The following is a 14,886-nucleotide window of genomic DNA, read 5'->3' on the forward strand; positions in this document are numbered from 1 at the left end:
GAACTGCTTGCTTGTCGAATGGACAGGTGAACACTAGGTCTTGCCTCCTCCTTCGGGATGCTCTAGCATCCCCTCGCAGTAAGTGAGAGGGTTTCAGTTGGATACCATTGAATTCTGACCATCATTTTCTACCTTCTCCACTAGTGAAAACTGTGAAAAGAAGTAAGACATCAACATAAGCTTTTCTTCCTGGAGAGCAAGGAGAGACCCTGGGGAGATTAGTGGCCACCACACCTGAAGTCAGGTAACAAGCTTGTATCATCTCCATGGCAACCACTGGAAAGCCCAGGGTTCATGTGCTAGTGTACAGCAGGCTATTGGGGTGAAGGGTGCTGGGCCTGGAGGGGTGCCAGTCTCCTTATATGTCACAGGCGAAGACTAATTCACTCATTCTCCTTATGGGAGCAAGGAGACTTGGTTTGGCTTTCTTTGTTTTTGAAGTTCTAATTTGCTCTCATACAATGCTTGGATTCCTTTCTCAGCTGACTTACCTCTTTCAAGACTTCTCTTGCCGAACAACCACCTTTGCTTTATATACTTCCTGTAGCTTTATTATACATTTAATCACTTGTGCTAGCTTGATGAAATTCTCTTCCTTTAAGGTAAGTTTGCCCATCTCTGTCCTTCTTTGTTATGGGTTGTTTCTACAGCTGAATTAGCAAAGGCAACCTTCTGTTGAGATCTATGTAGGGGGCACTTCATTTTTGACCTTTTTATCTGTCCTTGATTGCTGCCTTTTCTTCTCTGGTTTCCACTGCATCGCTTCCTCTTGGATCCCCTTTACATTTTCTCCATCACATTAACCTCCATGACCCACCTCACTGGATCAATCAACTGAAAGTCCACCAGCCACGCACAAGCTCGCCGCCCTGGCCATGCCAGGTGGTGCTGGCGGTAGATGCCTCCGGTAATGAACTTGGCCTAGAGGATCATCACAGATGAGGGAGAAGGTGAGGCTCCCTGTGCGACTCCAGGTGTTTTCCCCTTGTCTCTCCCAAGGTTGGGTGCCCTGTCCCCTGGATTCAGTTCTGTTCAGAACTTCTCCCTGTTCCGGTCTTGCTCCCCTTTCTCTGCACTGCAGCCTTTCCTCTCACTGTCCGGTAGGAATGTGCTTAGAGGGAAACACAAGCCTTCCCCTCACACGGCTCTTCTTGAGCAACAACCTGGCTCCACCAGTGGCTGTGGGGTGAAGGGTCCCAAAGCATGGCACCTCAGGGTATACTAACTTTGCCCAAGGATTACTTTTCAGTTAAAGGCAATTGAGAACCAGCAGATGCAAGAAAAGCTCTTTAACTCCCCTGAAGTGATTATGAATAAAGTATAAATTTTCTCTTTTGTAAAGGAGATTCCTTTTATAAAGATATCTCAGACAGCTATTTCTGGGAGACAACTTCTGTCACCTGAGAGACTCTTATCTGCAAAACAGACAACTCTTATTTATCACCTACTTCCTCCCCTCCCTTGCCCATAACTCACCTCTCCCATCAGAAGCCCAAACCCTCTTTTCCTTTGTTCAGCTCAGGATGGTATATAAATCTCAATCATCTGGTGGCTTCCTTGAGTCTCATTTCTTTGCGAAACTCCCTCATGTAAGTACCTAATTAAATTATTTTTTCTCCTATTAATCTGTCTTTCAGTTTGATTCTCAAGCCTTGGCTGTTGAACCTAGGAGTGTAGAAGGAAAAATATTTTCCTTTCCTACAGTGGCCATAGCAATTCATTCTGAGTTGGTGTCCTTGAAGATGTTCATCCTACCTGTGTATTGTAAATATCCTATCTCTAGTCTTCACTCAAAACATCATTTTATGTGTATGTGACTAAGGCTCCACCCTTGAAATTGCCCTATGTTTACATGAGTAAACGCAGGCACGAGTTGTTGCTGCCATCTCCAGGCTTCTTTCCTGTTCCACCTCTGGCGGGGTCATGTCGAATATTCCAGGCTTTGGAAGAGCTCAAGCTTCAATAAAGATTCCATTACAGAAGCCACCCCCTTAAAGCCAGTGGCTCCCCCTCAGCCTCTCTGTTCCTCCCTTCTCCATTGTCAAAAAAAGGTGGTAACATGTCTAATCATATTTATCAGACTCTCCTTTTCTATTCAAGTTAGTCTACCTCTTTTTTCCTGCTTGGTGAAGGGGGCGTTGGGATTATATTAGAAGAAGATGTGAAATGTGATAATTCTGCTAAGGTTAGAGAAATCCTGACTGAGTTGTAGCGAGAAAACAGCTTGTTAAACACCAGCCGAGGCAGAAGGTTTCGTCTCATTGGAACTCTAGTTATTCAATGCTTGAACAGCTCTATTAACAGCAGGAACCTGGGAGCGTCTCTGGATACAAAAGGCAAGCATGGTAGATGTTAAACTGGCATTCATTTATGGGAATCCATTTTGGGTATTTTTCTTATTTCTCTCCTGGGAAGACCTTGATGGTGGCATCTTTGAGCTAGAGACAGTCATATTTCAGACACTTAACATCTCTTGCTTAGAGGAAAGATAGGCCAGGTTTGAAAATAAAGTTGGTATTCTTATCATAGCACTAGAAAAACATTCTCATACAAAAAAAGAAAAGGAAAGGGAGAGAGGTTTTTTTTTTTTTTTGATTTTTGTTTTCAGCTCAGAAAAATGTCACGTGTGTCTGATCTGCATTTCAAAGGGTGGAGTGTAGCCACAGGATGCGCACATCAGTCACTGGGAGAGTGTCGCAGTCAACACATTAATACAGACCATGTCTACCGCCTCTCCATTTTGTCCTTCTTCTTGTGCCTGCTATTGATTAATATACCTCAGGGAGGAGATTCTTCCGACTCAGACATATGCAAGTTCCTAAAGAAAATATCAGCTTTAAGAGGGAATAGAGGAAATAGCAGCAGCAGCAAAAAATCGCTAATCTTTCATTTATAAGTGCTGCTGAACATCTGGAGAGCATGCGGCTCCTTTAACCTCAGGAGTGCAGGAACAAATGAGCACCAAAGGGCAGCCCATGCTAATGTGGTGCCATTAATTTGAATACAATGGAGGGCCCTCTAATCAACTTCTCTGAGCCACCTGGGTATTCCTTTACACCTTGCCCGGCTCCTTGGGGCACTGGAGGCACAGCTTAATGGGAGAGGACACTCTTTGTAAGTTGAAGAACAGTGAATATACCTTTGAAGAGCAACACTAGATTTAAAATAAAGCTGAATAATGGCCAAAATGAAAAAAAAAACGGTCAAATAATTCATAGGAAAAATATGTTTTAAATGATCCATGGGTGTGTTATTGAAGTTAGTATTTATGCCTATTTCTTACCCAGCACTTAAACATTTTTAATCAAATTTGAGATGGAAGAATACAAGGGACAATACAAATTCAGAACAATTTGCATGAAGTTTATATTTGGGGACAGCACGAGGTCTGGCATGTAGTTGGGGTTGTGTCACTTTTCTGTGGGGCACAGCATCTGAAGACTCTTCAGCCAGATTAAGAACAATAGAAATGGAGATTATAATGCTCATTTTCCTTTCCTCCTCTCTTCCTCCTCTAGGCAGTCTTAGGGGAGTCACTATGTATAGAAGCCTGAGCTAAACAGTTAAGGTACAAATAATGTTGTCGTGCAGATCAGTGTCTCCAAGTTTAGAAATAGGGAAATGTTTCTAAATGTGTCCTTTTTCTCAATCCAGAAAGATTTCCCCAGACCTCTCTAAAGCAGATACTACGCTGATCTAGCCCAAAGACTGGGCCACTTGGCTCATGTGGGTTTTGAAATTTTCTGATGTAGTTGCCAACATTGACAAGAATATCCATATCTTTGATTTCTCTTAAAACATGGAAAAATCTGGTAATGGTGGCGACTGCATTCTGACAATGCAAATGTCAGCTGGAGAGGAGGTTGGGTAGAACCCCTGGGTTTGGTGTTCTTTCTCTGGTTGCTACACTCATCTGGGTATGTTTGAAGTTGCACTGCTTGCCTAGTGGAAGCTACTCAAGGTGTTTTTCAAAAATGGGGTAGCATATTTTATTAGTCAGTGTTCTCCAGAACCAATAGGATGTGTGTGTACCAATCAGTTAAATAAGCAAACAAATTTAAGGACGTGGCTTACACGAATATAGAGGCTGAGAATTTCAGACCCAGGAGAGCCAATGGTATGAGTTGCCGTCCAAGTTCAAGTCCAAAGTCAGGAAAAGATGATGTCCCAGCTTGAAGACAGTCAGGGAAAGAATTCTTTTGTACTCAGCCTTTTACTCTATTCAGGCTTTCAAAGGAGTCTAGGAAGGCCCCACATTGGGAGGGCAAGTTCATTCTACTGAGTAAATGTTAGTCTCATCCAGAAACACCCTCATAGACACAAGACATACTCAGAAATAACATTTAACCAAATATCTGAGCACTTGAGGGCCCAGTCAGGTTGACACACAAAACGAACCATCACAGATGATAACCGTTCAGCTTGACAAGCAGAGGGCAGATCTATGTGTTTGCCATTTATCTAAAACCCCGGCCAGACCACTTGGTGGGGAAGACCTCTCCAGGAGACAGGCATCTAGTGTGAAGTCAGAAGGCTGGAGAAACAGTTGTGAGCAGGGCAGGTCCCAGGTAAAGAAAACAACTGCTGAGCAAATGCTCCTGTTCATTTCTTTCTCAAAGTTCTCCGTGTACAGCAAGTTCTCACTTTTGTTGTAGACAGGTTCGGCGGCTTTAAGTGAAATGGCATATAACAGCACCAATTTTATGGTAGGCTAATTGATATAAATAAGAGTTTAGTTCCTATGGCATCTCATCAACGTGATCAAAAAACCACGTAGATTGGCACATTATTTGAAGACGTGCTGTAGCTTCACTTTTGATGTCATAAAGAGCTATGGAGCAGGCCTGAAAGTCTATGTCCGCCTGTGGAATCAGGAAACCCACACAGTGAGGTCTGTAATGCTCTACTCACCAGGACCCCGGATAATTAACTGGGCACGAGAGTCTTGCCCAGGCCCTAGGAGCAGACCCAGGAGCAGCGCCACCCAGAACCTTTCTGTGAAAACGCTGGTGAAAGCAAGAGGCTGCTCTCGCAGGACATGCATCAGCATCCGTGCTGGCTGACGCTCCCTGGTGTTGGAGATGTTTAAAACAGGGTGAGATGGAACAAGGCAAAGCATCTGGTCCTTCAGAACAGTGAGAATCATAGTCAGAATGTTGGGCCAACATCTTAGAGATGGTGAAAACAACTTTCAGTCAAAGGCAAATCTAAGGGCACAGGTAGTAAGTAATTCCTGTCTCCACAGTGAATGGATTGGGAGTGGATACATCAGGTAGAGTAATTGTTTTTCATCAAAAGCTTTGAAATGAGGTAGCCAAGTACACAATGCTCTCTATCCCTGAAACATAAGAACAATATATATTAGTGCCGTTCTATTTTTTTGGCTATTATTTAAAGGTAATTATAGAGAGTTTCTTTTTATAAAAATCATTTAAAAGACATGGTCACTTGGTGGCTGATTTCTGTCAGCATTATTCTGTCTGATGCAGATCCTGAAATCCTTGCCCCATTTGCTTTTGCAGGTGTTCCTGCCTGCTCAGCCCCCTCCTGGGCTGTGGGCATTCCTAGCAGGGCTAGGAAAGAACTGGAACAGCCGTTCCACTGTCTCTCATTGAGAACTCCCTCTCCAGGGCCCTTGCCTACCCCCTGCCCTTCATATGGGGAGGCCAACCTGTCCAAATGGGCGTGAGTGGTCATGATTTAAGCAGTGCCAAGTGCTCCGCTCTCCACCGGGAGCAGAGTTCTCTGCCTCGTAGCATTCCTGGCCATCTGGGCTGGGAGGCGGAGACCACCATGGCACCAGAATAACCTTGGCCAGTTATTCTGAAACTTCTGCTTCAGAAATTGCCATGCCCAACACTGTGGCATGTGACACCAGGAGCACGAACGTTGTGTGACCTGGAGGGGCACGGTCCAATTCTCTCACCTGCACTGCCCCCTCTCTTCCAGCCCTGCCCCCACTCTCACATAGCATTCTGCAGCAGGAGCCTGTGGAAGGAGTGCTTCCTTACCAGGGTGCAAGCCCGGCTTAGCTCACACACACACACACAATGCCTACTTTCCTCATAGGAGGGAAAGGGCTCCCTGCAATGGCAAGTGAGGCTCCAACGCATTGCATCCTGCAGGGAGTAAGGGGCAGGCTGGCTGGGAGGAGAGTTTGGTGAAGCCCTGGGGAGGTGGGATGCACAGGGGCTTATTCTGCTTGGCCTGAAAGATTTCCTGCACTTGTTCTCAGTTACTGTTATACTCTCTGTCTTCAGGAGCAAATTTACTCTTTCAGTCTCCGTGCTGACACCAGTAACCACACGCAGCTAGCTGTTGCCCTGAAAGACTCCAACCATCACTTAACATATTAACTTTACTTGTGACACATTGAATTTGATGGCTTTTCCTGATCTTTCAAGTTGGATGGATTCTGAAGGCTACAAAAAAGATTTTTTTTTAAGTGCGTGTGAGAGGAGGGTTGGGGACACATAATTTACTCTGTCCTGCCTCCACTCTAGCCCAAGCTACTGGGTTTGCCACGGAGAGTGCAGTAGCCTTCTAACCTATCTTCCTGCTTTGACTTCTTCTTCTTCAGCCTCTTCTCCATAGAGCAGCCAAAGGGATCTTTCAAAAATGCAAATCAGATCTTTCTCTTCAACTAAATGAACAAATATTTATCGATCACCTACTATGTGCCAGGGACTGGTCCAGGTGCTGGGAATATTGCAGTAAATGAAACAGATAAAGACCCTACCCTCTCCTACGGGACTTACATTTTAGTGGTTCTCACAGCTCTTAGAGTAAAGTCTCAAGCCTTTGAATGATTAAATACAAGATCATGCCTGATCTGGCCTCTCCCCAAGTTCCCAGTTTCATCTTGCACCTGTCTTTCCAGCCCACACTACCTTCCACCACACTGGGATGTGCTGAGTCCTCTCCCCTCTGGACCTTTGTGCAGGTTGCTGGCTTCCCCTTACCCTGTCACCTAGTTCACTGCCACACGTCTCAGCTCACTGTCCTTTCCTCAGTGGTGTCTTCTCTGGCCCTCCCAACCTAAATAAAGTTCCCCTCAGATATTCTTTTTAACACCCTTCTCTTTTCTTATAACCCAGTGTAATCAATGATCCAAATACTGTATGATTGTCGTCGGCCTTCCCCACTAGACTTCAGGCCTCTGGCAGGCCCCCGGTCTGTTTTGTATTTTGTTATATCACCTTTTACGTAGCACTCAACAAACATTTTGGGAAAGAGAGAAAGAAAAAAAAGAAAGAATGAATGAATGAATGTATGGGAAAAGTGGAAAGTACACACAAATTAAAACTGACTTTATAGACATATCTTAGAAACATGTAGATTTTTACAAAATTTCTCAGTTTTAAATTTTTCCTTTTTCTTATTTTGGTGGAGAGAAAGTTTGATTTAAAATCATATTGCATGCCTGTCTAGCATGAGAAGAGTGTGAGATTTTGCCTGCTTGTGAGTTAACAAGTTAGCTAGTTATAGTTTCATGGATTCTGACAGAAGCCATAAGCCTCCTGTATCAGAGAAATGTACTTTATGACTCACAGACCAGCAAGCAGCATGAGCATCAGTATATTTGTGTCTGTTCCCCTTGCCCAGAACCCCCTACCATGTCCCGTAGGACTAATCTTTTGTAACAGACAGTGCGCGCCTGCCCCAACTTCATCTTCTAAGACTGTAAGCACATGTACCTTACACATTCTGGAGGAAGACCTGATCTACCTTTCAAGGCTGTTTGCTTTACACACACCCTGGAAGAAACTCTGGGAGGAAGGCATTTCCTGTCTTGCTCATAAGAGGTGCAGAAGCATTAGAGGCCAATAGAAAATCTTCCCCTAACAATATCCAATGTTCTCATTTTTACACCGTCTCGGCTTTTGGTGAGCCTCCCATGAGTATGCAAATCCTTCGGCTGTTCTGATTAATCTCACTGAGGCTAGAGCCAAATTCAGTCCGTTTGCCTCATACACCATTAAGTCCACTATTGATAGGACAGCTTCTGGCAGTAGGATGAAGGCAGTAAGGATCTAAACTATGACCCAGTGACCTGAATTCAACCAGCTGAGAAAATCCCCAAAACCAGAAAGCATTCAACTTGGAAAGACATGACTTTCTCCTTAAGTTTCTGAATTGACCTTTCCACTTGGCCTGAAAAGTTAACCAGACACAGAGTATGTATGAGTGATTGCACAGGCTCTGCCTCAGCCCATGAAGAGGAGGTTGCGCCAATCCTCTCATTAATAACCATCCTGGCCAATGAGTTGAAGCTGAACTTCAAGACCTTTAAGACCCAAAGTGGTGTCTCTAGCTAAAGTCAAGGACAAATTTTGGATCACCTTTTCTAATTGGATGACTCCCGTTACAGAGAAAGTTTCCTGCTTGGTGTACTTAAATAATGTCAGTGCTACCTCCTGGGAGTTCTCCTAAATAACCAAAGGTAGCCTCATTTTGGAGAGAACTTCCTGGTCATCTGCGGGTTATGTGATTTATTGATGATATTTCCTTAACTATCAGACTTGAAATCTCTTATGACCCACCCTGAGGTGCAAGGTGATACCTGGCTTTCACATTAGAAGTACAGTTCCAGGAGCATCCACGGTCCTTTTAGGAATGAATTTTTATTTAAAATTGATGCTCCCTTCCCTCCTCAGGTGAGACCTACATCAGTTGAAGGGCACAGGTTGACAATACTTCCAACTTGCCCTCCCACCTGGCTGGTAGAGCTTATAATTCCCAGTTCAGTTCAAATGAATCTGATCCTTATTTCTGGCCTGAGCAAGTTAGTCCTGCCTGTTTTGGTTGTCCATGCTATCAGATAGGAGGTATTCACCTGCCCCAGGGGATGACGGAGTAACAGGAACAGAAGTAGTGATGTTGACAGGTATTTGCATAGGAGGAACCGGGGCCATCCACTGCTATTTTGCTAGACTTGTCAGAGCAATCTGGAGGAGGCTGGCAGACTAGAAGTCAGTTAAATTGAAGATGCTTACATCAGTATGGGAAGGCGACACCAGGGTGGTTTTTTTCCATGAAGAGGGTCCAGGGAAGCTTATGAAAGACAAATACCATAAATGAAACTCATTCCCCTCTCCCTCTTGGACTCTGAGATGTTCTCTTCTCAAGTGCCAAGGTTTTTATTCTCCTTCCATGGCGACAATAGTGCCGTGTCTCATTCTAGGAGCTATAATGTCAACTTTTTAAAAATCATCCTCTAGTCACACCCAGAGATTTCACTCAGAGGGGTCAAGTGTGAGAGGCACAAGGGCATTTTCATGAAACTTAGAGACACTCATCTCCCCAACCTTGGCATGTGCGGACCACTGCAGGGGGACTCAGTGAGTAGTGTACTCAACCAAGGTGTCAGCATCCTTATTCTTTGTGACTGTGTCAGTCCAACAAGAGAATCCTGGTGGCTAAATTAAAATCAAGTCTGGTTTCCATGGGCCACCTTTTGGCTGTGCTACCATCCAGATGGACCAAGCAGACTGGCCTGGGGTTTCTGTTAGTAGAAAGAAAGGAACTTCATGCCAGGGAATGAGTGGTCAGGTGAAATCCAGAATTTTCAAAATTTAATCCTCATTATTACCCTGGAAGTGGCCAAAAGAAAATATTACCTTTTTGGGAGCAGCCACATTCAGTGACCAAATTGTCTTATGAAAGTATATGGATTGGGAGACGGTAATGGAAGCTTTTCCAAGTCTGAACACACCATATATCTGTGGATGGTAGAGAGTGCAGAAAGTCTACTGAATATCTGGGCTGTTAGCCTATAATTGGGAAGTCTTAAATTAAAAGTTTATCATTGTCAAATTGCAATTAATTGATCCAGAAAGACAAAAACATGACACATCAGCTCCAAGGGCTACAGTGTGGCCTTCCTCCCTGGGAGATAAATGGTTCCGTTTTTGACAGGAGTCACAAGTCTGGCGTGCAGTGGTAGCTGATGCATCAGAAACATAGGATCCTTTCCTTTGTGCCCAGCCCGTGACGGTGGGCGTGTGCCTGCAGCAGGGAAGATGATGAATCCAGGCAACAACGGGGGCAAGCGGAGCAGTGCAGACCCCATCAGGAGCCTGATTCCAGCTGGTCTCATCAGGGCATTGGCTCTCCCTGTGGTGGAATGAGGGATAACATTTCCCCAAGGGATAGCCTAACACTTTTTCATGTAAAGCCTAGATGTTGCTGGAACCAGGTTAGCTTCATTCTTTTTTTTTGACAAGTAGGTTGTGTTGGGCTCTTCTCACCTTGCTAGTGGTTGAGTTCTAGTTGACCCACACAAAACAGGAATACCAGAGTCACAGGGCCTCTGTGGGTCAGGTGTTCAGTTTTGACAAGAGCTCTTTAGGAAGGTAATAGCAGTTTTCCAAAAAGGATGCACTTGTTAGTCATGTCATGTCCAAAACTCTAAGGTGTACCTCTGAGTAGAAGCTACCTTCCTTCACAAGAAGCTCTAGTAGGCAAAATCATCAGTCACAGAGGTTCTAGGTCCCTCTAGCTTCTCTTGCTCACTGTGAACTTTGCTCAAATCCTATCAGTTGACTCTGGTCTTTCCTTCTTTCATGGGAACCCATATAATAGTGACTTGGGCACCTGTAACCAACAGTGTCAACTAGTTACATCCCCTCTCCTCTCTGAAGTTCTCTAGTATACTCAGATGAGTGCATATGGCCTTGAGTCCCACCTTTGATTATTTTTTCCTTTGCAACAGCTGTGGTCAGGGTAGAGAGAGAGAGAGAATGGGAAGTTTGTGGGGACATGAAGGGATAGAGAGATCTTGGGTCAATAAGCAAGGCTTTACCATTCACTTTTACTTTCCAGTGGCCACTTACTCCCAGTTCAATAAAAAACTTCTAATGTTTTCAGTCACCTAAACGTTTTTAATATACTCATTGTTGACACCATTCACTTTAGCTTTGGGGCTGCATGCTTGCTGCTTTACTGCCCTGGTGACATTTCTTCCTTCTCCCCTCTAAAGGAGAGTGAGCAACAACCAAGACACCATTTGGATGCTTGTTCAGTCCTACCTCTTTCTGCTCATCCTCTAAACATTCATGAATTTTGTTACTCCCCACTCGCCTACCACTTTGGCAAAAGCATTCTGCTCGATCTCAGGGAGTCTTCTCATATGCCCAAACATGCCCTGCAGGGTCCTTTTTTCCTGCTAGAAAGCAAAGCCAGGCGTCTGTCAGCATCCCACTCTCACCACCAATACTGTCAAAAACTAAGAAGAGATTTTACCATAATTGCAAGCTGACAAGTTAACTGCTGTGGTATGAATGTGTTCTTTCAAAATTCATATGTTGAAATTCTAACCCCCAGAGGTGATGCTATTAGGAGGTGGAGCTTTGGGAGGTACTTAGGTCATGAGGATGATACCCTCATAAATGGGATTAGTGCTTTTATGAAAGAGGCTCCAGACAGAGGTCCTTTGCCCCCTCCTTCACGTGAGAGCGTAGTGAGAAGGTACCAGCTATGAACCAGGAAGAGGGTCTTCACCAGAATGTGACTGTGCTGGTTCCTTGATCTTGGACTTCCCAGCCCCCAGAACAATGAGAAATAAATGTCTGTTGTTTATAAGTCACTCAGAGACTGGTATTTTGCTACAGCAGCCCAAAGGGACTAAAACATTGGCGTACCAGGGGTTCATGAACGTCAACGAGACATGAGACTCCTGAGTCAGAGATGGCATGGCCCAGCACGCAGCATGAGCATCAGCACTGGGTCAGTTCCCCTCCCCCTGACGCTCTGCAGAGGAGATGGCCTTGGGCCCAGATGGATGCCTGTATATGCAGAGCATTGCTTTACAGGAGAGATCCCAAATCTTTAGTGAACAGTAAGCATGTCTACACTTTGCTCCAGAGGGAAAGACTATCTTCCAAGGCTATCTGCTTTATAAATGCCCCTAAATAGATAGTTCAGAACAAAGGACAGTTAATGCCACACTTGCAAGATGCTTTGAAATGCAAGAGACCCAGTAACAGCTAATGATGGGTACTAGAAAGAGCTTGTTGAATTAATGAATGAGTGAGCAATCCACATCCTGGTTCAAAATCTCAGCTCTATTCTTAACATCCTTGTCACTTTGGGAATGACTTAATTTCAGTTTCTTCATTTATAAAATAATGTAATAGCAATAACTCTTCTCTGTGTATTTACTACATGCCAAGCACTATTCCAAGGGCTTTTAACATGCTATCTTATCTAATTTTTACAATAATCATAGGAAATAGAGACGGCAATTTTTTTCTATCTCATCAGTGAGAAACAGCAAGGATTTGTTAAGCCACTTGCTCAGTGTCACACAGCTGGTCCGCACTGGAGCCAGGATTTCAATCCGTGCAGCCTCAGTGGTTTTACATGTTATTCTCTGCGTTCTACGTGGGGCCTAAGAACAATACCTGCCTCACTGGGGTGTTGTTGGATTACTAATCAAAGACAGTTTTCTTTCTTTCTTAAGTTGCTTAATTAAAAATTAAAAATTCAAATTCTTGGAATCCTCTCTTTAAAAAAGTGATTATTGTTACTTCATCAAGTAGAAGTGGAAAAATATGTTCCCCCTGCCACACACACACACAACAAAAGGGGAGAAAGGCTGAACAGGGGGTAGAGTGTGGTGACAGGGATTAACCCAAGCCCACTGCAGGCTGAGGAGGAAGAGCCACCCACCTTGTGCGTGGACTGGCAGATGTCTGCGAAGTGCTGTGCGGAACTGCAGAGCCTGGCCTGACGTAGCTCTTCCTTCATCAACTCCAGATGAACCAACCCACACGGAGAGCCTCGTGAAAGGATTGCCTGAGAAATACTCAGAGACCGAACAATGGGGCCTCTAATTCATAGCAGCCTAGAACAAGCAGGGTCTCTTTGTGCTCTTGTCCGGGTGTTGTAGTTGCGGTAATCGGAGCTGCCTGCTATCATCACCACGTACAACAGCCCTGCTGCCGGCTCCACGGCATCGCCAAAAAAGAGAAAAATCCTGAGGTTTTAAAAGGGACTTGGCCAAAAATATAACTTTAAAAAGCCTATACATTTAGTAAATGTATAGTGAGTAAATTTGAAACATATTTAGTGGAGACACATTTATGTGTCACTAATTCTCTCGGAGGCTAATTTATGTGTCCCCGCATAATGCTGGCATGCAGTAGATATTGACGTCACACGCTACTTAGAATCATTTCAAACAGACACTTGGGCAAAATGAATACAATGACATCTGATGGATTTTATGATCCAATTATTCATTCCCAAGGTATGTATTTTCCTTATAATTATATGCTTTTTAGATAAATATAAAATATTTTTGAGTGGATTTAGTAATTTAAAATTCTCCTGCATTCACCTGGCAATGGTCCCCACTGGGACAAAGGCACTTGGCTCTGTTTAAGTGCTATTAACTGGGCCGGACTGAAAACTGGGTAAAGAAAAAGGCAACAGTAACTTCTTCCCATACTGCTCTCAACTTGCTGGCTCTGAGAAACCCAGATCCCCAACTAGAGATAAGGAATCGAAGACTCTGTTGCACTTATCTGTACCTAGGAGAGCTAGAACCAGTCAAAACCTAAGGAGTCACGCTGAAGGGGGACTCCAGTGGCCCTGTGCACCTACCACTCCACAGCACCTCTTTCTCCTCCTTCTTTACCTGCGTATATCCCATTTGGGGCAGTAGGTTCCTCAAGGGCCATGACCATTCTAAGTCGTCTCTGCATTTTAGTCTGGAACAGACAAGGCTCACAACAAATGTGCCTTTAGGCCTAGCCACCACCTTGTTTCATAAACATTAGTTTTGCTAAAGGTGCACATGGCTAGTTACATTATCTGATGCCTCCGGTTCTTTGTGCATACTTTCTGTCTACTTGCGATGCTTTATTCGCTCTATGAATCTTGCTAACTCCTATTTGTCCTTCAAAGCTCCCCTTCCTGGAAGCCGTCCCAGCTCTCCCGGCCTGATTTCATGCTGTCTGTCTGTTGCCCTGGCATCTGTGTAGATGTCTCTTGGAGCTCTTACTGCAACTGCTGACTGGCCTGTGGGCACAGGCCAGTATTGCAAATAAATACTCCACTTTGCACTCTATTAACAAAATAAGCAAACATTTTTATGTTTATGAAATCCAATGTACAATTATTTCCTGTATGGTTAGTGCTTTTCTGCATTTCCAGTTTAAGAGATCTTTGCTTACCCCTAGGTTGAGAAGTTACTTTCTTGTGTTATCTCCTAGAAGGTTTATTGCTTTTCCCTTTGCACTTTAGGTCTATCATCCATCTGGAATTGATTTTTGTGTTTAGTTTGAGGCATGGATCAGGTTCATTTTATTCCCATATGGATATTCAGTTACCCCAGCACCATTTATTGAAAACACAATTCCTTCCTCACTGAATCGTGGAGGGGTGTTGTCAATATCATGTGACCGCGAAAGGGTAGATCTGTCTCTGAACTTCCTGTTCCTGTCCCTTTGATCTCTTTGTCAATTTTTGCACAAATGCTACTGTTTTAATTACTGTAGTTTTATAATAAGACTTGATATCTGATATGTTAAGTCCTTCGACTTTGTTCTTCAAGACTGTCTTTACTATTCCTGATTTCTGCATTCTATATACATTTAACTTTCATAAAAATTGCTGAAATTTTGTTATAATTGCCTTGAAACTATAAATCAAATTTAACAAAATATGAATTTGGGGAAAATTTGACTTTTTTATAATATTATCTTCTAATTCATGAACATGTACATTACTCTGTTTTTCTTCTTAAATTTCTATTGGTAATATTTTATAGTATGTGTATAATTTTGTACATATTTTATTAGATTTGTCCCAATATCTGATATCTTTATGTTAATTTAAATGATGTTTTAATAGTGTCAATTTTGTTACTATCATATAGAA

This window comes from Desmodus rotundus, chromosome 10, assembly GCF_022682495.2.
Source record: "Desmodus rotundus isolate HL8 chromosome 10, HLdesRot8A.1, whole genome shotgun sequence".
Lineage (NCBI taxonomy): Eukaryota > Metazoa > Chordata > Mammalia > Chiroptera > Phyllostomidae > Desmodus > Desmodus rotundus.